This window comes from Marmota marmota, unplaced genomic scaffold, assembly GCF_001458135.2.
Source record: "Marmota marmota marmota unplaced genomic scaffold, marMar, whole genome shotgun sequence".
NCBI classification, from domain to species: Eukaryota; Metazoa; Chordata; class Mammalia; order Rodentia; family Sciuridae; genus Marmota; species Marmota marmota.
In genome coordinates this window covers 397,596-421,468 of record NW_026000048.1, presented here as the reverse complement: position 1 = coordinate 421,468, position 23,873 = coordinate 397,596, and the positions used below count along the sequence as shown (strand labels likewise).

The window sequence follows — 23,873 nt, the reverse complement described above, 5'->3', positions numbered from 1 at the left end:
TCAAATCTGCCTTCAGTGAGGTCACATGGCTAGCTTGACTTCAGCCACGGTGGGAGTATTTACACCATGGTCATCTGTGAAGGCTACAGATCAGGGCTTTGATCTTCCCAGAGCCCCGGGTTATCAGAACACCACAGCATGCAAGCATGCTCAAGGCACACAGAGTAAGAACACTGACAAAGAGCCTTGCGTCTGGCCTCTTAGCTCTTAAGTTCTGCTGCCCTCTGTCTCCCTGTTCCTGTTTAAACTACTTGAAAAGGTAGTGTGTGCGCAGTCCTCACCCCTAACCAATCTCAACATGCCTCCAGCCCCAACCGGTTCTGCACGAGGTCATATTGCCAAGGTAATCAGTAACCTCCCAGATGATATCTCTAAAGGCTACTTTTTCAGGTTTTACTAACTAATCTGTGGTATTTGATACTGTTGGCCACTCCCTCCTTCCAAGGCTTTCTTGCCAGAGCTCTAGGCTGTCATCATTTCCTAACTTCCCCTTACCTTCCTGGCCATCTTTCCTCACTTGCCCACCTTTTCACGAGGGCGACCAGGACTCCTTCCTTAGCCTCCCCTCATGTCTCTTTGTTGTGCACTGATTTAAACTAAGCCTCACTCCAAGCCAGTGGCTTGCGTTGCTGGAACACTTCATCACACACATCACCACCTGTCACTCGCATCTCCTGTCCATTTAGATGGTGCAAGAGGCCAGGAACCCCAAAATGCAACTTCATCAAATTCAGCCTCCCCCTTGTCACCTGGCCTTCTCCGAGTCTCCCCCTCTTCGTCTACTCTTTACTACTTAGCTGAGCTGATATGCACCAGCACAATTCTGATCCTGTGACTCTTGGCTTAAAACACTGCAATGCCCTTCCTTTCTCTTGACCTACCTCTGCAGCCTCATTTCCTTCCTGTTGTGCTGTGTGTGCAAGTTCTGGACTCTCTGTTCCCTCCCAGCCCTGTGCCCTTCTCTCTCCCAGCACAGGGCCTTGACCCAAGCTGTCTTCTGCCTCTTTTTAAAAAATTTCCTCATTTTTTAAAATTAGTGCATTACAGTTGTACATACTGATGTTGTTGCATATTCATACATGCACACAATATAACTATATAATTTGGCCAATATCACTCCCCAGATTTCCCTCATTCTTCCCTGCTCCTTACCCCTTGGTTCCTTTCCTCTATTGATTCCCCTTTGATTTTTAGGAGATCCACTCCCACCTTTGTTTTCCGTTTTCCTTTTTAGCTTCTGCCTGAGAGAAAATATAAGACCCTTGGCCTCCTGTGCTGGGCTTATTTAGCTTAACATTATGGTCTCTAGTTCCATCTATTTTCCTGCAAATGCCATAATAATTTCAGTTGTCTTTATGGCTGAATAAAACTCCATTGTGTATATATACCACATTTTCTTTATCCATTCACGGGTTGATGGACACCTACTGCCTCTGTTTTTAACCCTCCTCGCCTACATAACTCTCACTTATCTTTCTGATCTCAGCTCAGCTGGAGCTTCCTTGCTGAAACTGTGGCTGAGCATTCCTGACCAGCTCAAATTCCCCATCGCAAAATCTCCTGCAGTGCTCATTAGGCATAGGCACATGAGTTATCTTCATAGAAGAAGACAGATGCTTTTAAAGACAGGATTTAAAGTCTTCAGAAGCAATATTCATTTCTCTGCTTTTATGCTTTTTTGTGTCTCTTCCATAAAGAATATAGTAGAGCACCAATATTTATGCCTAAATGGGGTCAACATAAAATTTATCATCCAAACCGGGGAAAGTTTGTCCATGAAAGGGGATGATACTAGAAATTATACCAGGGCAGCATAAGTGAACAGCAAACTATAGAAGTCTCTGGCAAACTGGGACACAGGGTCAGCCAGTTTTGGCTGATGTAACAGAATAAATAGGTAAATGCTTGTCCATAGGGAACTGTTCCTGGACTCACAGAAAAACCAAATGCATCATAGAGGAAGTCTTTAAAAATGTGGTGTTGGTATTTATGCAAACTGTGGATTATGTAATGAGCCTTCAGTAATGCAGTATTTATAATATGATTATAATCACATTAATAATTTCAAATTTTATTGGAGCTAGATCTGTTTATTCTTTTGTTTTATCCCCAGAGCAAACCTGTCTTCATCTTTCAAGAAGTACTCACAGAGCAACGGGCCAGGCACAGTTGTGATGTGGAGAAAGAGCAATAGTGTTTAATTATAGGGCGCACAGTGTCACCCACATATACTGATGAAGAACCAACACGGGGAGCCCAGCAGTGACTTGGCTGTGTCTCTGTAGACAGTGACCAGCATAGCCGGGCCTGAAACTCAGGGCTCTGACTCCCAGCACAAGGCTCAGTGTATTTTGTAGGGCACCTCCTAGAATGGAGATAGCTCACGTAAGGTATTTTATGCTCTTGTTGCCACACAGAGATGCCCATGAAGTACGTTTACACAATCTTTGCAGAAGCAGGCTGTGCCCGGGCTCAGCGGGTGTGTTTGTGCTGCTCCCACGCTTCCTTTTTAGGCACTGGCTTCTGGACCAGTGACAAGGACTTAAAGGTGCTTTAGAAGGCCAAACACATCTCTGATTGGCGCGTCACTGTATAATGCGTGTGTTTACGAGTGAATGAAAGGCCAAAGATATGTCCTTTTACTTCATGGCCAAGTTCTACCTTGGAGGCGTCATGATCACAGCACCCCAGGATCACGGGCATCTCCACCATCCAGGGTGGGGTCTGTCCACCACAGACCACTCAACCACGTACCCATTGGGGGTTCTCATCTACCAGTGCTTTGAGGTTCACAAATACAGTCTTTCCAAATAGATTCATCACCGTTCCCAGATTCTTAAGGGAAGTAGTCTTTGTGGTTGCCACTGGAGTGAGGGAGGGAAGGTGGCATGGTGCTGTGTTCCCCTAAGCTCTGCCAAGGGGCACTTCTTAAAATGCAGGATATTTTCAGTAGCCAAGAATTTCACAAATTCCAGAGGCCCCAGGTTTTCATTCATTCCAACTACTTATTCCTACTGGTATAATGTCCTAATAAGACTCAAAGGTGAATCCTGATATTTCCAGTTTAAAAAGTATTTAACTTATTTTATAAAAATATTTTTCTCAAAGTAAGAGATGATTTTCACACAAATCTTTTTTCCCTCTTCTGATCAGAAGAGAATCCTGTAAAGGGCAAAATGAGAATTAAAATAGCTCACAGATCAATGAAGTCATTCTAATCTCAACCAAGGAGGACAGAAATGGAAAGCTTCTAGAGTTACCTGAAACTGGTCAAGGACCAAGATAGCAGACAATGACAGTCAACAAAAGTATTTCTTAAACACCTACAAATTCTTAATCTTATGCTCATGACAAAGATGCATGTGTAGTTCAGATGAAAAAAAAAAATAAAACCCGTTCTCTTTCTCGGGTCGTCAAGAGTTCTCTTAAAGGGAACGTCCTTTGTTGAAAGCTCTTCTGAGTAAGCTGGCTAGGGAGGAAAGCTGAGAGCCCATGGAGCCTGACCCAGGTATCCTGAGGGAGCTCTGGGGAGGGATCTTCAGCCTTAAGAAGCGAAACAGAGGTGGACAGAGACAGAGGCAAAGTGGTAGTGGACAGAGGACTTGGGGGAAGATTTGCTGTGTTTGATTCCTCATCTCCGGAATCCCCCAATTTTTCATAAATCATTACTTAAGCTCATCAAGTTCCAAAGAAAATAGTTCAGGAAAATTGCAAATGGCTTAAGTGATGGGCCTAGGTGCTAAAGCATCACTGAGACGGAGAGAGGCGTGGAGATCACACCCCCTGCAGGACTGCAGAACAGCCCATACAGTGGGGCAAGTAGCACCTTTGATGGTTAAGATTTCAGCACAGGGCAACTGCATTTCCCTGAGTTAAAAAATGAAAAGGGATTGTAAGGGGGATTATTTTGAGTACTGAGGACAGATGGCAAGAAGAGAATAAATCTGAACTTGCTTTATCCCCCAAGGAGTCAGCAGGGGCACCCTGGAGCCTACAGATTCCAAACTCCAAATAAAAATGTAAAACAGTTAAAACAAACTTAGAATTTAATCAGCAGTTACTGAAGACTTACTATGTGCTAGGAACTGGGCATAGCATAGTAAGTAACCTGCACAAAGTCTTTTTTTCTGGATGGGGCCTATATTTTTGTGTGGCCAGGCACGCAAAAAAAAACTTGTGAAGTTTTAGAGTAAAGGTAAGTGAATGCTGAGGTGGAGAAAACCACAGCAAGGTGAGGAGTTTAGAGTACCTGACCTGGAGGTGGAGTGATGCTTTTGTGGGATGGGCGGAAATCCTCTCAGGTAAGGAAAGAGAGGGAAGCTTTGGAGGATTTGAACAGAGAAGTGCATTTTCAAATACCACTTCAGCTGCTGGGCTACAGAGAGGCAGAGGCTCCCTTGAGGAAGCAGGAGAGCGGTTAGAAATCTGCAGCTGTCCTGGCAGGAGTCAGGCAAGCTTGGGGCAGTGAAAGTGGAGAGCCTTTGTCAGCATCTCTACAGAGCTGACCAGAGTGTGGCTGAACGCAATTGGGAGCTGGAAGAAGAGCAGATTCAAGGGCCCAAGGCTTTTGGTCTGGATCACTGGAGCGCCATTGTTGGCACTTAGCAAGATGGAGAGACCACTGAGAAATGGTTTAGTCAAGAGAATAAGTGCTATTATGTAATCTCAAACATCCTGCAGGCCCCACCCTCTCCCACATTGCAGGATTAATACATTTAGTTACTACCCACCTTTAAGGAGCAGCACAAATTTTTTTTTTGATGAAATATTCCATAGTATGCGTTTACCACCTCAGAGATAGACTAAAAGAAAAAAGGGAGGACAGAGAACTTAGTGGTCTAGCAAGTGGTTGGCAGCTTTCTTCATGCCTACCCACCCTGAGCCTGGGTACTGGGGGCAGGGCCTGCCCCAGGGTTTCTGGAATTTCCCTTGATCCAGTGAGGCTGGGACACTCCCCAAACCAGCTGTGTTGTTAGTTAGCTTGAAGAGTGGAACATTTCTTCCCTCAGAGAGGGTGAGGAGGCCTCTCTAAAAGGCAACTCAATCAAATCACTAACCTTCACTGTCAAACTCAAAGGAAATGTCTGAACACCAACAAAAAGTACTCACAACTCCTAAAGTGTATTCATAAGTGAATTAATGTCTATCAGTCCAAAAGTCTGCTTCAAGGCCAAGGTATGCAGTCCATTTCTAAATTAAGCATCTCAAGGTATGTTTATTTTCAATGCATGCTCAAGTTTAGCTACAGAGTCAGGGATAAAGTAGGATAAGTGAAGGTATTTAATTATTGTTTTCTTTTCCAGATCCTCAACAGAATAATTACTGGCATACTTTGCTGCCCAGAAAATGTCTATTAGAATTATTGAGTACAAAAAAACACAATAGAAGTGGAAACAAGGAAGATGTTTATTTATGCCCTATTTCAAAACCACGGCTGTTGTGCTGCTGCGGGTCTTTGCCTTTGCTACCCTATATCTTGAGTTTGCATAAAAGTTTAGAATTGTTCCTTAAGTTTCCTCCTGACAGACCCTGATGCATTCACTTGAAAGTGTGGGTTTTGTTCACTTCCAAAACAGATGTCTCATTATTCAGAACCTCCAGGTTATAGAACTCAGAGACTTGAAGGAAACTTCACCCCAACGACAATTACCAGTTTGTCAATCAACCACAGGCCAAGGGGAGCTGTGGGTTTTTTAACATAGAGATTCTGATTTTTTTTTTTTAATCATTCAGATAATGAATAAAAAGCAAGTTAGTCTGGACATAAGCACATGCTTAAACCAATGGAGAGAAACATCTGGAATCTTCTGTTATTAAAGTTAGAATTCACGATAATGAAAGGAATATGCTTCACACACTGTGCTCTTGACGTAGTTCATTTCCACTAATGCTCCAAATAGCTGCCGCTTGTGTTTACCTCCACGAATTCAGTGTGCTGATTAAAGTTTGTAAGATGAGTTCATTTGTCCATAGCATGGGAAAAATACTGTGTGGAGCCTGAGCCAGGCGGCCTGCCAGACCCCAAAGGGTGTATGTCATCCTACTGTCACGTCTGCGGTCACCTTGCTCATGGAAGTGAATGATACCACTTTGCATTTCATGTTTTCCTGGAAATTCCTCCTAGTGGCCAGGCACACACGTGAGGGTGTGCTTCCATGTGCCTTCGCTTGTACAGGTGCATGGGTGTGAGATGCATGGGCCCTGAGATGCTGAGTTTCAGGAAGGTGCTGGAATTCCTCCAAGTTCTGCTCCATGGCTAGAAAATCCTGCCCCTGCTAAAGCCCCAGAAGACAGGTGATGCCCCAGAAGACAGGGTTTGACACGGTCCCTGTATGGCCCAGGGACTGGGCTTCATACTCAGTGGCCGAGTATCCTTGCTATGTCCAGAGGCTTTCTCATCTCTTTGAAGTTGAATAAAAGTTTTCCTCCCATCTTTTAACAAATAATAAATAATTTATAAATCAACTTTAAAGTTATGTAGAGTAATAAATGTAGCAGCTTATATTTAAAGAGTTAGAACTATAATTGCTATTTATTATATTTTTTACAGTCATCATATATAATATATAGTACATTTGCTATTGTTTATATTTATCATGACTTACTTATGATTTTTATGTAATTATTCATAAACACAAAATACATAAAATGTTTAGTAATTTACAAAATAATTTTAAAATAAGTCATTTAAAATAAATAAGTAATAACCATCATCTTTGGACGTCTCTGTTCTTCATCTTAGACTTAAAATAGTTAATTCTAATTTTTTCTCTTATTTCTCACTTACCTCTTTTATTTATGTCACAACTTTGTACCCTATTGCACATAAAAGCTAATATAGTATCCCAAGATTATTTTATCACCCCTTACTTATTGGCCATGGAGCTCCATTGCCTAGAATGTCTAAATTCCTTATTTTGAGCCATGGATACTTGATATATATATATGTATCTATCTTAAAACCCCCATTTTTTTTTCTTTTTTACATACTCTCATAGGTCAATTTTCTCCTTCTTCCTCAGGAAATAAAGATCTGTTGAAGTCCTAACCCTGTGTATTCAGAATGTGGCCTCATATTTACAGGAAAGGGTCTTTATAGAGGTCATCAAGTTAATGTTAGGTCACTGGGATGAGCCCTAGTCTAACATGACCAGTGTCCTTATGAAAAGGGGGACCTGGACATGGATGGGGGAGAACACCATAGGATGAAAGCAGAGGTTGGAGTAGCACACCTGCAGACCAAAGAGCACCAAGGCCTGCTGGCAGCCACAGAAACTGGGAGAGAGTGGAGAGGTCTCCCTCCCAAACCTCAGAAGGTGCCAACCCTGCCAACACCTTGACCTTGGGCTCACAGCTGGCAGAACTGCAAGACAATAGCCTTCTGTCGCTGAAACTGCTCATTCTGTGCTACCAGGTCAGAGCAGCCCCAGCAAACTCATACACATTCTGCAGAGTAGAAGTTTTCAAGTTTTTTGAGAGAAGCAAAGGCAATATAAGTTATAGAAAAGGGCCATATGAGAACTACTGCAGTTAGAGAAGACTCTTTGCTTTCCCCCAATATTTGCTTTTTTCTTTTGCAAATTTATCTAGAGTGCCTTTCCTTTTCATGAGTACCCATAGAATTTCTGATCATCACTTACGATTAGTCCAAAAACGACTTCCACATAAATTCTTCTGCCATATCCCCAGCTGGAGTCCATTTATTTCTTCTGAGCTCCCTCCAGCACTTTATTTGTATGTTATAAATATTAATATATCTTCCTCTGCATTGTTGTTCCTTACATACATACGTTATCTTCCTCCAAGAGATAAGGCAAGTCTTGGGGCGGGGGTACCTCTTCCTCCTGGCTCTGCTCTTGATGTGGCACAAAAGAAGTGACTCGGCATTCATTCCATTCATGACTTGAATCCCACAAGAGGGCCCCATCTTTGGGAGAACGTTGCTGTGACCCATGTTACTGCTTCTGTGATAAGAAGCTAAATACACTTCTGTTTGCGCATTTTCTTCTCAGTGGTGTTTTAAGATCTCTATTTTTCTGAATCTGATTTATCAAATTCCCCCCCCCCCTTTTTTGCCATCACTACAAAAATTCAAGTCGCAATTCTGCAAAAAATTCTTTGCCTGATCCATCAGTTAAATGGAAGAAAAAATTCCCCATTTATTCAGCATTTCTGTGTCCAGGTCTGAATTCTTTTACCCCACACCTCTCAGCTATCACATGATAAAGATTCACTTTAACATTTGTGCCTGCTTTTGATTAGTATGTGCAGCTTTTATGGACAGAATTATTTCTAAGGTTATTTATGCAGAAATCACAGCCAGTATAGAATATTTCCCAAACAGCCATGATGGGACATTTAAAAACCTTCCCCCACCAACATTTCTTTAAAATGAACAAAGCTCATAAAGCCTCTTTGTGACCTTCATAAAAAGCCTAACGGGTAAATGCATATTAGCAAACAGCAAATGATAAACAATTTATAAGTAATCTTTTAAGTTACTTAGAACAAAATAATAGCTTATTGTTTAGTTGTAAATTACATTATAATTTATATTTCTATAATTCCTGTTTATTGCATTTATTATATAGTCTTCATGTATAATACACATATATTATGGTTTATAGTTGGTATAATTTATTATTTATATAATTTCTATATAACATACATAAATTGAAATATGTTTTCCAGTTGAAATGACAAATTTGATGCAAAGAAGTATGTTGCTGCATTTATCAGTTACCATATAAATCTGTGTTCCCACTGTCCTTCCATTAATGTACTTTCTGCTTGTTCTCTGATTGAATTGTTGGTCACATGTCTGTTTTCACTACTAGATTCTTTTTCTCAGGAGTAGAATCTGTTTCTCCCTTGTCTTTATTTCTTCAAAACTGGATAAAGTGCCCTCTAATAAGCTTTATGGATATCGGCAGTTTGCCTATGCAAACAGTTTTGGACAGGAGAGAATCAATCTCAACCTGCAAGTGGATTCACCAATGAATTCTCACAGGATGACATTATCATTTTAACATTTTCTTTCACTTTACATTATAATTTGATTAAGTACTTTTTTACCTAGAGCTTGGAGAACAGGTTATCCCAAAACTGGATAATGTGAAATTTAACACTTAGGATGCTGTCATCAAACTAAACCTTGGTTTGAATATCAAATTGCTTGCTTTAACTGGGATGAGAGGACACATGTCTTGGGGTAAGAAGAGGACAAGTGACCAGGTAGCAGCCACTATCACTTGTTTGTCTTCAAGGATCTCTAGGTGTGTACAGTGGTCATGCTCTACACATCTCAAAACAACAGAGCCAGATGAATGTACATTAATTGTCTTTTTTTCCCAGGACACCTCCCACATGTGACTGGAACCTGGAAATGACTCATGTTCTGCTTTTGTCCTCAAGATTAGCAACAGTGAAGTGAACTCCCTCAGTCCAGGGAGTTTGGTATATGGGGGTGGCAATCTCCAGGACACATAGGGACATTCTCCCTTACCTGAGGAGCCAGGAGCTGATGCAGAATTGCAAGAGAAGAGAGCAAAAGTGTTCTCATGTTGGGTTCCTTACAGGCAGGAAGCATGTGGGCCAAGCATAAGATGGGTCTAATCCATGTATTTCTAGTCTGGTGGTACAATTTTTAATTAACTATAACAATATTTGATATAGAAGAATGGGATGACACCGAGGGGTTTGGGAAGTACTTCAAAATGCTACCAATTCACATATTTTGTCTATTAAAGACAATAAGCATTCTTGGAAGAAGTGCAGTACCAATCAGTTCATAGGAAGTAGTTACTTGCAACATGGTACTTTCTTTGAACTCAGGTCTCCAGAGAAATGTATAGCTAAATTGGTTAAATTTGAATCTCAACGATTTTGTTACATAGAAAGATATAGGACATACGAGTTTTGTAAACGTTTCTCACACTACTCAAAACAAAATAATCCAATGAATGCAAACTGATTTGTATATTAAGACAGGGACTTCCTACAAGAGATTCTATAACTAAAATTTTGTAAATATTATGCCCATGAAATTAAAGTAGGAAAAGAAAAGAACTCTGAGAGGGAAAAGATAATGCTTACTTTTCTAGAATAGAAGTGAGAGCATAAGAAGCAGGTTGAGAGTGACATCTGTGAATGCCAGCTCAGAGCAGCAGGAAGAGAGAGACTATCCAGCCAAGGGGAGAATTTGCACTCAGAGTTTTAATGGTAAGAACTACATACAGTGTGTTCCCTTGCTATGAAGGCAGAACTGCATTCGAGGCAGCCATGTTTTGGGGACAAGCAGGAAGTACTACAGAAGCACTGTTGGGAAGGGCTGGGTGAATGCCAATTGCCTCAAAAGTTACCCTCAACCTGAAATTTTTAAGATAAGTGACTGACTTAAGCACCATCTTCCTTCAAAAGGTAAATGTACCAACCAGAGAGCAATATTTACCAAGCATTCACCATCTGTTTAGTGCTATTTCAGGAAAAGTAGTTTGTGCCAAAGCATTAAATGACATTTCCCCTTCTCCAGAAAATTCCTCTCCAGCCCCAAAGGAGAAAACGAACAACTGCTGCCATGAGGGAGTGATAACAAGATGCTCATTACCTTGACATTAAGGAGCTGACTTCAGTTGATTAATGTGTACCTAAGTCAATAAATTACATAGAGAAACGGGGATAAAATCTGACCTTTGAAGAATACATAAATTTTTGGATGGCTGATAAAGAGAAGAATATTCCCGGTGGAAGAAAGCATGAGCAAGGAATGGTGTGAGGCTGAGATGTAGTTAAGACTTTGGGAGTCCAGGCTGCCTTCAGTGCTCCCGTTAGGAAGGAGTGAGGTGACAGAGACATGCGCTCTACAGAGAGGAATCTGCATTTCCAACTGGAGTCCATGAAAAGATTGGGAGAACACTTTGATGAATGTGATATTTTAGGAAGACGATCAGGTAATGTTATGTAGGGAGATTAGAAGTTAGAGGAAAGAGCCACCTGGGCGAGAGAGGTCATTACTGGTGAAACCCTCGACCTAACGGAAAGAGGGGCAGCTTTCACTGGAGAGAATAAATAAAGAAGAACCTGATAGCTACCAGGATAGAGACTGAAGCCTTCTGCAGTCCATTCCGTCCCATGAAGAGAGCATGAGAAGTCCGCCATCATCTTAGGAACTGCAGTTATGATCAAAGAGATATTTGAAGAATAAGTAAAAGTCAAGCGTATGAAGAGCTGATAAAAGCCTCAAGTTTGTTCCAGTCCACGGGTGGAATGAAGGACATTGGCTGCTCTCTTCCTCCAAGCAGTTCAGATCCACAGGATTGCGTTCAGTGGAGCGAGCTGCCCTTCGAGACAGAGGTCACAAATGGAATTGCATCCCAAAGTCGGCCAGTAACTCAGATGAGCAAACACATCTGAGAGTAAGAGGATGTGGCAAGTGAAAGACATAAAGGCCTTTAGATCTTTTTTTTTATCTTCTCCCAAATACTCAAAGACCAAAAGCCAGGATGCAGACTAGAGGTATGGGACTGCTGCTTTAACAGGAACATGCCAGCAATGGACAACACTCTGGATGTGACAGGATGTTCATGGAACTCAAAGCCATATCACCCAAGGGACAGGGAAGGAACTGGTAACATCAGTTAGGAAGAGGCTTATGGGATAGCTGTTTTCTAGCTTCTGAAGGGTTATCAATTGGAAGTGGAATTGGATTTTCTCTTCTTGATCCCTCCAGAGGGAAGTATCAATATTAATGGGAGAAGCTGTAGAATTTTGGACTTGCCCTTTGGCCAGTTTTCCAACAGGCAGAGGTGGGTATCAGTAAATTAGACCGCCCGTTAAGATGGTGAGTGTCCTGTCACTAAGAGTGCTCCTGCCCAGATGAAATGAACCCTGGCTGGGAATACTTTCCTGGCTGGGAATAACTTACTTTAGATGGGAAGTTACATCAGTAGCTCAGAGATTCTTTCCAAATCTAAGATTCTAACATTGTGTAATGTCAAGATCGCAGAAGCGGAGAACGGGAGAGGACACTGGTATCCCGCAGAAAGGGACACAGCCGATGAGGAAAGAGCCTGATGGCTGTTACTAGCATTTCCTCTATGGAGATCTGATTGCCAGATATCAGCCCTTTTACATGCAAGTACGCACCAGCAGTCTGAAGGCACAGGGATCCAGGATTCTTTTTCCTTCCAGGGTGAAGGAAAATAGAATTCTGCTAAATAGGAAAAAATAAGAACTTAGAGCAGGGAAAAAGGAAAGATAACAGAAAATAAACCAAAATTTGTTTTCTTTACCTCCCAAGGCTCTTCTCAAATGTAGTTCTGATATTTTAGAACTACATGTTTGGGTCATGTTTTCATGTTCAATACTGCTAAATAGGAGAAATATACTTTTTATATTTCCTTTAGGCATATGATTTAGTATAACCAACTTACAAACATTTAAGCAATGCTGTTATGTTTGATCAAATAATTCCACTTCTGAAAATTTGCATGAGGAAATAGCATAAAATATGGAAAAGTACTTTATGCATAAAGATGCATATCCTCATTATACTAATTAGTATAAATAATCAGAAGTAATAAAATAATACATGCATGTGATTCATGATATAGCAATTTATTTTAGTTTGCTGGGGCTGCTATAAAAAATACCACACACTGGATGGCTTAAGCAATGGAAATTCTTTTCTTAGGGTTCTGAAGGGCAGGAAGGCCAAGATCAATATGCTTGCTCATTAAGTTCCTAGTGAGGGCTCTCTTTACTGTGTGTGTGGACAGTGACCTTCTTATTGCCTTCTCACAGGACCTCTTTTCTGTGCCTCTTCTTATAAATTCACTAATCCTATAGGACTAAGGTTCCTTTCTCGTGACATCATCCAACCCAATCATCTCCTAAAAGTCCCATTTCCAAACATGATCATATTGGGAACTTCTCTCCAAAATATGAATTCAGGAGGGACACAATTCAACCTGATACCACCCAACAATGAGTTCTACAAAAGTATGTAATAAAGCACAGCCTGCTTTTAATGCATTAAATTAAAAAACACAGTAATCACATATGCAATTGTATTAAAATTATGGTGAGAAAGACTTAGGCATAGAAAAAATTTCTTCAAAGAAAAATACCAATAGGTTAAGTGTGGTTCACTTGTTGTGATAAGACTAAGAATGGTTTTCTTTTTAAAACCTGTTATTTCCAGCTCTTAATTAATATGTACACATAACATTAAAACTTGTTCTAAAAGAATTAAGTTTGTGAGAATACGCCTATGAATCAACTCATCAAGAACAACTGATGGGAAGTCTCTTCTAGTTCTGTAGCACAAGAGGTTCTGAGGGGCAAGAGGATCCTGGCAGACAGGGTCACCCCTCCTGACTGTTTACTGAAGTCAGTATTTCTGCAGTGAGTTCCTGGACTCCATGGCTAGGGATAAGATGGGTAAATCAGTGGAATTCCTCCCCAAACAATGGCACGAGCCCCAGTTAATATCCTTTTTTTATTCAGAAAAATCAACTTTTGCTAAATATGTGAATACTTGACTAGAAGTGCATCTTAAGTCCTATAGACTGCTGATAAATTTAATAGCCTTAGAGCAATATACATTTTATCCCTCCAAAAAGATAAGAAAGGCGATCAATTCACTTCATTCCTTGTTGAGGAAGCATTGTACAGAATCCCAGAACGTCAGGACATCAGGTGGTCATGGTCCTGCTTTTGAGGGGTCACAACTGTAAATTAAATTACAGCAGCATCTAAATAAACCCACTTTTAAGCTATTTTCCTATATGCTATTCGAGTATGGTGATATTTCCCTTTAGATGAATGATTTAGGAATAATGACCTTTAAGAGGAAATAGGAAAGTGATTTCTGAAGATCTGAAATAATCTGTCCTTAATTATACAGTAATGTCAAGTACAGACATCACAGCATTCACAAGGCTGTCATGGTGAACAGTTTTACAAAACAATAATTACCTCTTAATGCCTGTTTTTAGAAAATGAATCTGACAAACTTGGTTTGTCATTTCTTTTTCAGAGTCATTTTGAAAATTGCCCCCGAGTATGAATAACTCTCTAGTTCTGTCTGCATAAAGTAGGGACGTCCAATTTAGTCACCTTGTTTTTCTGGTCCCCTCTTAATATCCTCCAGGATGGGGGGTTTTGGTGCCACAGGGGAAGGCATCAAGGAATTCAGTGCCATCTCTGGAACATGGCTCCCATGTGTCCTGCTTGGCCTCTCACCACGTCTCTGGGCCTTGGTGCACAATGGCTTTAGAAACATTCTCATCAGCAAGTGGCCAAACACTAAGGCAGTAACAGTGAGATCATGTGACTGTCCCCAGTCAGGGGCACAAGACCAGCAAAGGCATTCTGAGCCCTCCTAAGGCCTCCTGTCACTTCCCTTGCCCTTATACAACCCAAACCGCCCCCTCAACTGCTATCTGTTCCTAGGGACTAGTTTCTCTGTACCCCAAACTTACATGCTCTGTCCTTGTCAACAGCTCTGATTTTCCCTAAAATTGTTGGTGTTCCCATAGTTTTCCTTCAAAAATGTGCTCAACAGTGATTATATTTGGGTAGTTGGATTGCTTGTGGGTTTTGTTCTCTTCTTGAGACTTCTGTGGACAGGCTGAGTTTTTACAGTGAATACATATTGTTCAGTAGTGAACAGAAAAACTAAATTTCATTAAAATGAACATAAAAGACCATTTTCTTCTTAAGATACATATTACTGTGTGTACAAATGCCAAATACAGATGTGGGCCAGTATGCTGCTGAATATGTGTATTTAAAGAAGAAAATATTAATTGGGTTTTGCGCCTACGGCTGCCAGGCTCTGCTAGAAATGCTTTATGTGTGTTCTCTGCCCTTTGCCTCTGCGCCGAGAGCATTCTCATAGGTCTCATTTTAAAGATGAGACAACTGAAACTCAGACAGGTTAAAGATCTTACCCTAAGCCACAAGGCAGGTGAAACCACAGGTGGAGAACACCAGTGTCTATTCTCCAACCAAGGCACCTATGCTGTCACCCCAGGGACAGCTTACATTTTTATAGCACTTTCAATTACCAAAAAGACGGCACTTGATATTTTTTCATGTATGATTTTCTTACAAGCCACGGGGCAGGCAGCATTCCGTTTTAACGATACAGCAACTGGAGTTTGGGGAGGTTAAGGGTACTACCCAAGGCCAGGAATTGGGCAAACAGCAAAATTAGGAACAGAAATCATGGCTTCTGACCTCAAGCCCAATTATGTTTTTTCTACCACCTGATTAAGATGGCATGTGTGTTTGCCATAGGTCAACAAGGTTCTTAAGAGGGAATGTGTTATTGCATACATGGAAAGGATAAAGAAAATGTTTAATTTAGAGGTAATCCTTATCAAATATAATGATGCCCCCAGAGGCAATCCATTCATTAAGAAAAAAATCAAGATAAATGGATGTTGAGATACTTAGGGCATATGAATTGTGGGTATTCTCTAGCCTAGTCTCTGAGCAGATGAAGTTAAATTAACTCTTTAACTCTAGTTCAAAAATCTATGAAATAACAAACTTGAACTATTTCAAAGATAATGGAAAGTCTCTCTTAAAAATAAATTTTAAATGTTTCCTTTCTTTTTTCTTTCCTGTGAATATGGCTACCCTGAGAGAAAATAAGTTCAAATAACTGTAACAATCGTTTTAAAAATTCTCACAGTCCATGTTTGAATTTTCACCACCAAAGCTCATAAGGTGAACGCAGGCCTGCATTCTTTCCAAAGAGTGACTGTAGCTGAGCTCACAGCACTAAGGAGGGTGACTTGGTCATTGGCACCCACCATCTCCCAGATTCCTTGTGAAGGAGAAACAAACTAAATGCACAGTAATCTCAATGTGGCAACATGTTAAACACTACACTAGGTTTGCCCAAGTAACAATTCATAAAATACTATCTATCTTCATTTGTTAGTACTTTATCATCTAGTAAGATACTGTACAAAATACTAGATAAGATGGTAAGATACCATTTCCAAATATAAATTTAAATTTCTAAAAATAAAATAGAAACATCTTTTAGTAATCAATCCTAATTTTACTTGAATCATCATTTCTATTTATTATCCTCCAGTCCCCCAGTTGGTCTGCAGGATAGACGTCAATGAAAAATAAATATATAGCTTTTAAAAGGTAAGAAAAATGACACTGATGAAAATAAAAGTGTAGGACTTTATTAAAAGTAGTTATGTATACTGTTACCGTAATTAAGGGATAATGACTTTTTATTTAAAGATATAATTCAAGATTAGTATGATAATTTTAGATCTCAGGTTTTTTTTATGTTGAAGAATAAAGAATGACTCAGAATTCATTGTTTGATTCCACTTTTATATGCTCACTAATGTGCAAGAAACCAGAGCACTTTAATCCCTTTGATTTTTTAAAATAGCTGTATTTTATTCATTTATCTTATGCGGTGCTGAGGTTTGAACCCAGGGCCTCACATGTGCTAGACAAGCATTCTACTACTAAGCCACAACCCAGCCCCAATCCCTTTGATTTTTAATCCCAGAATCTCAAAGTAAAAATGAAGTAAAACACTTAGGAATCAGAAGGAGAGAAATCATCTCTACTGTTGTAACATCAACCAGCAACAGAGTACTGACTCCTCATCATGCAAAAATCCACGCTCCGTGACATACTTGTTCCTAATAATGCCAAAGACTTACTTTCTTATTTCCTGGAGCATCAAGCCTCATTTAAGAGGTTCAGAACTTGTATGGTTCATTCGCACAAGGTCCCTGTGTGGAACAAAGACATAATCCCACGCTTGCCGTGGCTGGGCTTCCCATTAACCTCTGACAAATGATTTGTACCAGTTCTTTCTGACCCTGGGAGCCTCTGTGGGCCCTGGGAGAAAGCAAGGCAGAGGAGGTTCTTACAGTCATTATGTGACTTCAATCTTAAGAAAACATTGCCTTCTTTGCAATCATAGTTTTTAGGCTCAAATTACTCTCATTTGTCATGAACCAAAGAAGTTTGAGAGAGAAAAGGAGCTCATGGACGAGGGAGCGTGAACTACAACAGGCTACCCAGACTTCCTGAGTTCATGCCCTGTCACCGCGAGTTGTACAAAACACAGTATCTTTCACCCTTAACTGACTCATCTGGCAATTTTCAGAGCTCAACAAATCCCAGTCCCAACGAATCCCCAAATTTTCCAGATGATACTGTACCTAACTAGAATCATCAAGAGTTTTCTACATTCAATTATAAATTCTGTAGCAAATCACTAGTCTTTGAGTCAGTTCTTTGATTGACAGCAATTACTCATTTCAGCCTTTCATTTTTGGCATTCATTCATTCACAAAGGACATTGACTGAGCAGCTATTACAATCCACATGAATGCAAAAACATGAACAAAATGCTTTAAACAGGAAAACATGGTGGGGAAGTCCACGTCCTCGAGTGATCTTTCAGACAGTGCTGTCCCTAACTCAGCGCTTTCATGGCTTACAGCCTGTGGCACTGAAGGTAGGCACTGGATCACTCAGCCTTCAACTGCAAACTAACCTTCAACTATTTTTGGTATACGAAAAAAATCATCTCCAAGTAGGTTTTAAATTTCTGTGTGTTGATTTTTTTGTCCTTAATTTTCTTAAACTCCACACACACTGAACAGTCTGATACCCACACACCACACAAACAACATAAAGCTCACTGCATTGCAATGCAAGTATCTCATGTATGAATTATTGCTTTGTGAAACCATCTTCCTGAAACACGACTTTTTATCATTCAGAAGTAACCCGTCTTTTGTGCCTTTTATTCACATTAGAAAAATAACTCTATCAGGTGCAATGGCTGAAGGAAAACCTATAAATTCACTAATCTCATGTCACCAAAGCTCTGACCAAGTCCCGATGAAAGGCATTCTCCACTGCCCTCCACGCAGGACCTGAGGCTCTAATGGGAACCCGTGGGAGTGAGGACTGGCTGGGGCCTTCCCTCACCATCTCACCTTGCCTAGCTACCCCAAATCCTCCTCTTTGACCTGAATGGAGATAACTATAAGAAAAGCCTTCTCCAAGTTCTCAATTAAACCAATTCAAGACTAATGAGATTATGGTAGTTGAGGAGCTAACTCTTCTGGGTTTGTCTGGTTGCTATAACAAAAGGCCTCTGGGTGGCTTAAAAAATACACATTTATTTCTCACAGCTTTGGAGATTGGAAAGTTCAAGGTCAAGGTTCTGGCCAATCAGTTCCTAGGAGGGGCTTTCCTACTACCTTGTAGAAAGCCACCTTCTCAATTATGGCAAGTCCTTTTGGGGAGAGAGACAAAGATCTCTTTCTCTTATAAGGCCACCAATCCTATTGGATTAGGGCCCCACCCTAATGAATTCATCCAACCTTCATTATCTCCCCAGAATCCTTCACCCAAATCAGGCAAATCAGGGATAGGGCATCAACATAGGAAGTTTGGGGGTTTCACAATTCAGTCCGTAACACTCTGAAAAGACAAAACTATTAGTATCTTGTGAACAACAAGGGGATGGAGAGAGTCTAATTTAAACTATATAAGTATGATTTTGTAGGGGGCCAAAGGGCTTTTCTACAAAGCAGTGTGAAGGAAGTAATGCACAGGTGTGCCTTGCACAGTTCTGAAAATATAAACACTGTACATGATCTGGCTTCTTACTCCTCAATGCACTTAAGATGTGTAATTCTGGATTGTGTGAATAAAATTCATGGAACCTGTTGGAAAAGATTCAAGAGTCAATCTGAAGTCAGGATGCACCAGAGCCAAATCAAACAGATGAAAATTCTATCTTCTCCTTGGCCCAACGCTGTGTAAAATTAAATGTCACATTCTGTCTGGTTCTCACTCCTGTTATTTCCCAAGTTCCACCTTCAAGAAACTGTTTCCTTCCTCTAACATAACAACCTCCAGCCTGTGATCGCTTGCCTTGTCTCTTGCAGAAAGAGTATAAGGATGACCCTCTTCTCTCAAGTAGCTGTTCACCAGCTTCAAGTCTGCTGAGCTTCCTCTTGGCAAAGTGCCTCCCATTCATGACTTTTCCTGCCTTTTGTTCTGCTACTCATCTTTTTTATTATCGCACAAAATCTTCAAAGACTCACTTTTCTCAGTTATGGAACCAATATACTCATTAGGGTCTCATCAGCATTGAGCACAGCACAAGGATCACCTGGTGCTCCCTGCACTCTTTTGACGGTAGCTGACAAAAATTCAAAACCAGGAGACCCAGTAATTCCTTCCTAACCTCAGCTGCTAGTTCTTAGTCAAGCGGGATTCATTTTTCAGCATTGGAACTAACCACAGACCTTCGATTATTTTTATACCGAAATCTTCTCTAGCTAAATTTTAAATTCCCAAGTATTGATTCTCAGACATTAGTTCTTTTAGACTCCATGCACACTCTGCCCCAGATAAAAGCCTAGCCCTTGTGTATGCAAAATTCTCAGGAAGATGAACAGCATCATCATCACTGACAGGGTCAAGTGCTTCTAAAGACAGACGCCCAAACTCATCTCATGGCTGGACTGATTCCAACCTCTGAATATTTATTTATCTGGAAGACAAGACTGTTTTGCTCAAGATGCCCCAAACTGAAATGACCTTTCAGATTCAACAGAAAGAATCTGGAGCAGATTCCAGGAGAGGTGTCCAGAGGAACTGACCTGAGACACTGGTGACATTCGACTTTACTAATTCATTTTGAGATCATCGGGTTCCCTGGGACCTCTTGCCTCAGGAGCCTTGTCAAAACACTGAAATAAGTATTCTTTGATTTTCTGGCTTCACAACTGATCTTTCCAGACACTTGGTCATCAGGGGACATCCTCAAATGGTGTGCCCGAGGAGGCTGTAAGCCTCGAGCTAATGTGGACGTTCTACTTCAAATGTGGAGAGAAGCACTTGTCCACTGTTCAAGCACACATCCAAATGAGGAGACGTCATCATGACTGAGAGGAAACCGGGAACACCACACAAAACATTTAGAATTCATTTAAAATGATGATTGGCTGTTTTCTCTCTAGAACAATATTTAAAATGTGAAATGGATGGATTACTATATGACGAGATCCCCAGCTACACATGAGGGACACAGCTTAATATCATTCTCATCTATCTTCAGATAATGGCTTACTAGTTACTTTCTCAAACTGACATTTTCTTTAAATTAAATGGAATGCATGACTTTATTATCTATGCCTTTTGGCTCCATGATAAGGAGCTTGTGGCCTCTGACCTTTAAAATATTATTTCTTCTTTTTTTTTCTAAGAATCAGGAGAATGTCTTCACAACACACCAAGTGAGGTACAATTCTTTGAGCAAACACAGAGGCATTTCCATAATGTTTTCAAAAATGACTCTCAGAACCAAACCCTGGAGAGTTCCTCATTCACTTACCAGTGCTTCTTCCTACAAGTCTGATGGGATCCTACAAGTTTAAAAGGAAAGCCAGCCGCTTCTGGGAAATCAGGAGCCAGCCCTTCCAGGTCCACACTGCCCAGCTCCCTCTCTATGACCCTGGAGGACTTGCTCCCTGAATGGGACCATCTTCTGGCTTCTTCAGCCTCAGAGTGAATCCCTCCAGCAGCACCCAGCCCCAGCCCCAGAGCTTCTGTGCTGGAGCCTGACAAGCTGTACCCAGAGGAGCAAGACTGTGCCTCTCTTGATCCCGCCTAGAGACCATTGCCTGACCAAGGGCTTCTGCTTTCTGCTGCCCTCAGCTGGGGTCTAATCATCATGTTTCAACCTCAGGCACTCTGCAGTTTCTCCTTAACCCTCTGGATCCCTGTCTCCCTGGACAGTGCAAGTATATACTGAAGTATTTTGTTACAAAGAGATGAATTAGACATAAATATGTTTAAAAATTTTCAGCCACTGCGTGTCACACAATTATTTTGAACTTTCAGGAGCACCAGCAAAAACATCTGTATATATCTCTTTCCCCAAAGCACCCAGAAAATCATTTATTGGGAATTTTCATAAAAGGCTAATTTTTAAGACATATACTCCTATGTTTAAGTAATTTCTTTTTTAGAAAGTACTTCTTCATGAAACATGCTCAATTTATGTTCATATAGCCTTTTGTGGTAATTATTTTGCCTAATTGGGATCAATTCAGGAATTGCAGGAATTATGTTCCTCCAAACTTGTTTTCACATTAAACCATGGAAACAAATAGGAATATGAACCATTGGATTCTGGGTGGTATGGCAGGAAAAAAAACGTACTGGCTTTGAAGAAAATGAGAACTCTATCCCAGAATTCCGCGTCTCTCTCTGAGAGTGAGGTGACCCTGTGAACATGTTCTAGGACCTTCTGAGCTCAGAAGCATGGGCAGTCAGTCCCCAGGGTCTGGTCCCTTATCACTTTGCATATGCTTCCTGGGCAAGCTTACGATTTCCCAGGCTTTGAACTGACATATGGTAAGATGGAATATTCCAAAATCTTTCCTAATTGGGCAACTCCAGATACCTTTGCCTTGGAGACTCTGCATATTTATATGTGCCTCTCTTTACTCTCTGTGCCCTCACTAGAGTACAAACCCTATAAAGGCTCCGACTTTAGTGCCTAAAAGGGCCTAAAAGGCTGCTTGGCACAGGACAGGCAGAAGTCAATAAACATCTCAGAGTCAGGGCCTCTCTGAAAGAGGAAGAGAATTCTTTGAAGACACAGTGCAACACTGATGAAATAAAGGAAATTCCTCCTTCAGATAGGCTTGCTATATTTGGATCACATTTTTATGTCTTCTAATGTGAAGCATAATCAAACATCTAATTCATAAGCACTGCTATTTTATGATTCTTTTCACTCTTATTAAAAAATCCTAATTAGAGACATTTACATTTTTAGTCCTGTTTTTTACTCTTTTATGCAGATGTTTACATAGCCTGAACTCTAATGTAAATCTTTCTGTGCACAAAAGAAGTGCTCAAAGCAAAGCCAACAACATTCATATTTTATTACTCTGCATTCCTCCTGCAACTTAAATTTGTGACATTTCAGTATAAAATTCTTAATTGAAAAAAAAAAACCAGAAAAATCTCATTTTGTATTTTCAACAAAATTATTGGTAACATTCGAATAAGTCACATTTTCACTTTAATGGTTTTAAACACTCCCAGGGAAAGAACTGGAGAATTATATATAATTTATGTATATATATATATGTATATGTATATGTATATTTTTTAACAAATACAGTAGTATCTTCTCATAAGTATCTTCATATTCTAGTCTTTGAATCCTTGATTAGCTGTCTTGAATGTAATTTAATCAATGGTGAATTTATCATATTACTGCAACCAAAGTGGCATGTTCTTTCATTCTATCAAAACCAAGAGAATAGGTGATATTGCATTGCCAGGTTCACCATCCTAAGAATACAAAGTGGATTAAGGACTTTAGAAATGCCTGCATTATGAAGAGTTGTTCTGCTCTTTGAATATCTTTTTTAATCCCCTAAAGTATTTCACAAAAGCACCTCCATTAATACTTTTTTACCTCAATATAGTTATATGCTATGTATAAAGTAAGACAGAGAAAACACAAGTCTCTGGGACTATAAAAATTCGAATATTATTGCAATAAGAGTGTCTTAAGAAAGAGGAGTAAACATTTTAAAATATTGAGAAAACACAGTCCAGTGGTTTATAAATGAAGAAAAAAAAAAGAAAAAGCCAAGGAAAAGGTTAAAAGTAACTTTAGGATTTTAGATTGGATATAGGAAAGGAGAATATAATTAGACTTTAAAATAAAAACTAATTCAACGACATATAGTCTCTTCAAAATGTTAGTGGCAAATATTATTTTCAAAAACTTAAAAATGTTTGTATTAAAAGCAAATTTTTAATGCCTATTAAAATCACCACTCTTGGACTCTTTCCTTGCCTAGCCATGGAGCAAGCATTCTGTGTGCTTCATTTCACTGGGTCCTCTCAATAGTCCCTACGCGGGCCCTGTTGTCCTCACAGGCAGAGAGGGAATGCAGAGGATGAGTCCATAAACAAGGAAACGCAACGACCACGTTTTAATCTAGGATGTGAACCAGGACCGCTGGAGGCAAAGCTCACTCCGTCACCATGGAACTGCTGACCCACTGTATGAAGGCACTTTAGACCACAAATGCATGGACTCTCCATATCACCTGTCTCAGAGGAAGATGGACATGAGCATGAAGCAGGCACAGGCTGTTTACTCCACGTGAATCACCTTAGCATTAGACTATAAATATCGTATCAATGATGCTTTGAAGAAAGTTAAAGAATTGAGTCATTACATCTTTGTTGAAAACCGGCTTGGTAAAATAGTTTCGGGAAAAGAAAAACAAAGCAATGTTTTTACGTTAGTGGGATATGTAGATACAGATATCTATTACCTGGCTGGATAAGAGCAGAAGCTATGTGACAGTTTACTAGTATTCCTGCTTCTGTATCAGACTAGTTTAAAAGGAGCTATAGAAATTCATCTCTTAGTGTTTGTTCACGTGATCTAGCAAAATTTTTAGAGATAAGAGGCCTCAATCAGGATTCTTTAGATTAGAATATATCCTTAAAATGGCAGAAACAAGAAAAAAAGGCCTTAAAGAAAAAATAAATATTGGGCAAGGAGAAATGAGAAGCAGGTAGCCGTTCCTTAGTAAAATCAAGATGAGCTGCTAACAAAAATATTAGTTTTTGTGGCCTTTGGCTCTGTCCAAGTCCTTTAAAAGTGATGCCCAGCTCTTTGCTTCAGCAGAGCCTCCCAGATGTGTCTATAACCTGACGAATCTCCATTTTTATTGCTCATTGCTTTATGTGTCTAATTTCATTGGTTAAGTCTGTTCCTAGCTGTGGTGTAATTTAATTTGCTTGTG

At 40.2% G+C, this 23,873-nt stretch overlaps 1 protein-coding gene across 11 annotated transcripts in view; it reads right to left on the bottom strand.

Moving 5' to 3' along the window:
- Chrm3 (cholinergic receptor muscarinic 3) overlaps window positions 1–23,873 on the bottom strand; it is a 424,602-nt gene that overhangs the window by 169,120 nt on the left and 231,609 nt on the right. The window contains exon 5 of one of the 11 annotated variants that reach the window (XM_048812577.1): window positions 12,145–12,211. The exons of 9 other annotated variants lie outside the window; for them this stretch is intronic. The gene's annotated coding sequence lies outside the window, so the exon portion shown is untranslated. The remainder of the gene's footprint in view (window positions 1–12,144; window positions 12,212–23,873) is intronic. One more of the 11 variants, XM_048812576.1, reaches the window with a different exon arrangement.